Source organism: Ornithodoros turicata, chromosome 1, assembly GCF_037126465.1.
Source record: "Ornithodoros turicata isolate Travis chromosome 1, ASM3712646v1, whole genome shotgun sequence".
NCBI classification, from domain to species: domain Eukaryota; kingdom Metazoa; phylum Arthropoda; class Arachnida; order Ixodida; family Argasidae; genus Ornithodoros; species Ornithodoros turicata.
Window position 1 is genome coordinate 184,422,469 of NC_088201.1, and position 3,205 is coordinate 184,425,673.

Below are 3,205 nucleotides of genomic sequence, written 5' to 3' on the forward strand. Positions count from 1 at the left end.
TTTTAATGGGCTCCTAAAATTATAGTTTAGTTGTAGTTTTTCTAAACTGCAATGCAATAATCAGTAATATAGTATAGGAATGCTATCGTGTTCCCGTAAAGGCGTTCTGTCTTGTGCTTTGGAATGGCGCGAATAGAACTTTGCTCCCAGGCTTTCCCGCCTTTATGCTCGCAATGCGCGAATGGAACTTTGCCCACCCGGCTTCCGCGCCTTTTTTGCTCGCAGGTGTAGCCTCAGACAACGAATGTATGAGCATAGAAAGGGTCATGTATTACATAAGCCTGGAGGTGATGTTGAGTGGTCTCACTTATTATTTTAAAAGAGCAGTGGCAGTTTACTGTAATTCTAATGACCATGATGAGCCTTTGGGGTGAAAATCGTTAATATGCGGGTGCTTTTTTGTTGAATTTTAATGAGAGAATCAATGTCATTAAGAGTAGGACAAAGGAAATAATCTTGCGATTCAATAAATAATAGGAGTCTTTGCCGGTGTCTTCTTCTTCAGACAGGATGTGATGACGTCACGCAGTCTGTAGCAATGCGTTGACTGTTACTGAAAAAAGTGTAGCAAAATGGTGTGTATTCCCCTGGACAGATTTATGATGAGCACTGTTTTTGAATAAGAGGAGTGCGTGTGCTTAGAAATAGTTTGATGCTGGTTTCCTTCTTTGTTTCTTTTCGCTTTCCCCCCCTTGTCTGACAAACATGTGCTGACATGCCTGGGCTTGTTCTGACATGCTTTCCTTCTGCATGTAGTTTTTTTCTTGTTGTACAAGGCATATTCTTGACGATAGTGCTGCCTTGAATGGGAGTAGAGCTATTCTTAATAATTTTGCGATTCATTTAGTTCAGAGAGTAACCGCGAGGGGGACAGGTGTGTGGCTTTATGTCTTGCTGAACCATTTTTTTTTCCTGTACAGTAAGACTTTGGGAATGAAATGCTACAATCTCCTCTTGTCTATGGTGTTTTTTTGCAATAGTTCCCTACGCAATCATTATAGTAGAATAAAGGAAATAATCTAGGGATAGTGATTCAATAAATAACAGGTGCCCTGTCTAGAGCGTACGCGTCCTTGAGCCACGCACCTGCATGATGACCGCATACCGAGAGACTATTGTTTCAGGTTGACCTTGTCTAGAGGAGCATTAGTGGAAAAAAACTGTGTAGCCCTGAGACAATAGGATGACGTTACGACCAATGAGAACGGCCTGCAGGGGGCGCAAGGATTCACTTTTCTCTTGGACACTGACGGGTCTCGACACGCAAATTCTGCTCCTGGCGTTGGCCGTCAGTGGAAGAGCGTAGCTTCGGTGGGGTTCTGTCTGCCTCTGATGGGGTGCGGATGTGTGGTTCGTCACTGGTGAATGGTGTTCGACGATGCAGGTGGATTTTGTGACGAGCGGATTTACAATGAGGGAATGCTGTGAACGGGAAAAATGATGGTGAGTGCCTTTTTCACTCTGTTCAAGTGTTTTGTTTTCCTCTGTTGCCCAGCAGTCGTACGATTTGTCCTGACGTGTCCTGATATGCCCCAATATGCATGCTTTCCTTTGTTGACGCTTAGTATTTTTTTCTTTTTTGACAAGGAACATTGTCGTCTTGACGATAGTGCTGCCCCGAGTTCTGCGCGCGTTGATTTGTTGAGTGCCTAGTCCTCTTATTAGCCATTGATGGAGTTACATGTTAGGATGTTTTGTTCTTTTGCAAGTCTCATTTAGTAAGACTTTGGAATTCCTACGATCAGTTTTCATGCATGGTGCTCTTCTGCAATAGTTTCCTATGCAATCGTTATAGAAGAATAAAGGAAATAATCTTGGGATAGTGATTCAATAAATAATAGGTCCCCTGTCTAGAGCGCACGCGTCCTTGAGCCACGCAGGTGCATGATGACGTCATACCGTGGCTTCACTGCAGATTGACCAAAGGAGCATTAGTGAAAAAAAAACAGTGTAGCCCTGAGACAATAGGATGATGTCTGGACCAATGAGAACTGCCAGCAGGGGGCGCAGGAATGCTCTTCTCACTTAGCCTCACGACCAATGAGAACGGCCAGCAGGGGGCGCAAGAATGCTCTTCTCTCTTAGCCTCTCGCAGGTGGCGGTAGGAGCGCGCAGAGGGCGCTACGAGCGCGCGCATGCGTAGCACCCGTAGAGTGGCGCTTACGTCAGTCCACCTCTGGCTCTCGTTGGGAGGAGACGTGCGGTCGTTCGCTCCGTCGTCACTTGATCCCTGGCTGTCGACGAGAGCAGTCGCATCGGTCTGCGCTCCTACTGTGGTGAGGTGATTTGTTGTGTAACTAATGATTTCGCCAACTTTGTTCCCGCTTTGTTTGCGATTTTCGTGCCCGTGCACGTCGGGTGCTGGTTGCTGTTGTCCGGGCATTCCCACCATTTTCTATCATCTTCTGCCTTGGGACCGGGAGTAGCGCTGGGCGTGATTCTTAATACTTTTGTTGTGAGATTAGTTGAGAAAGTAACCGCTAGGGGGTGCAGCTGCGGGGTTTATACTGGACAAAAACCATTACGAGTCAGTTTCTGCCTGCCTCTCGGATGGAGCAGTCGCATGGTTCTGCGCTCCTGTTCTGGTGGGCTCATTTGTTGTGTAACTAATTGTTTTTTCTTGTTAGCTATTGATGGTTTGCATACTCTTGCTTTCCCAGCCTCTGTATTACGAGTGTTTTTCTCCTTGCATGTCCAGAGCTGTCCTATCTTGCCCAGACATGCCATGATGACGTCACAGCTGACGTCACAGGATGTGCGGAACTGGTGCTGCGATGCTTTGCAACCTGCCTCTGTGCTCCGTCGCCCAGCGACGGTCAGCGGCCGTTCCGGGCCGCTTTCTTCAAGATGACGTCGTTGATCTTCAACTAAACTCCTTCTCTCCACTCTATCTCTATCTTTTTATTTTATTTTCTACCTATTTTTTTATTTTTTATCAGCTCAACTAGCCCACAACTCACACAGTGGTCTGGACACGTCCTAGATGCGCCCCAATTAGTGTAATGACTCCCTGAATGATCCTGATTAATGTGGGGGTCCCAATTAGCTCTAATTGCTCATTAATGGCGTCCAGGCCACTGTGTGAGTTGTGGGCCAGTTGAGCTGATACACTACTACTGTTTATCAGGCAGCCACTGTTGCCCGAAATACTGCATACATGCGTGTTTAGTCCGCAAGTACAAAATAAGACGAATCGCCTATAATT

The 3,205-nt window shown here is 46.3% G+C and overlaps 1 long non-coding RNA gene across 2 annotated transcripts; it reads left to right on the forward strand.

The window, feature by feature from the left end:
- Positions 1 to 1,246: 1,246 nt before the first annotated feature.
- Positions 1,247 to 2,888, forward strand: LOC135373862 (uncharacterized). Of its 2 annotated transcripts, none has more exons than XR_010416630.1 (2): positions 1,247 to 1,443; positions 2,699 to 2,888. It is a non-coding gene; the product is annotated as an uncharacterized LOC135373862 (long non-coding RNA). The 2 variants fall into 2 exon arrangements; XR_010416626.1 differs by lacking the exon at positions 1,247 to 1,443 and adding an exon at positions 1,457 to 2,276.
- The last annotated feature ends 317 nt before the right edge of the window (positions 2,889 to 3,205 follow it).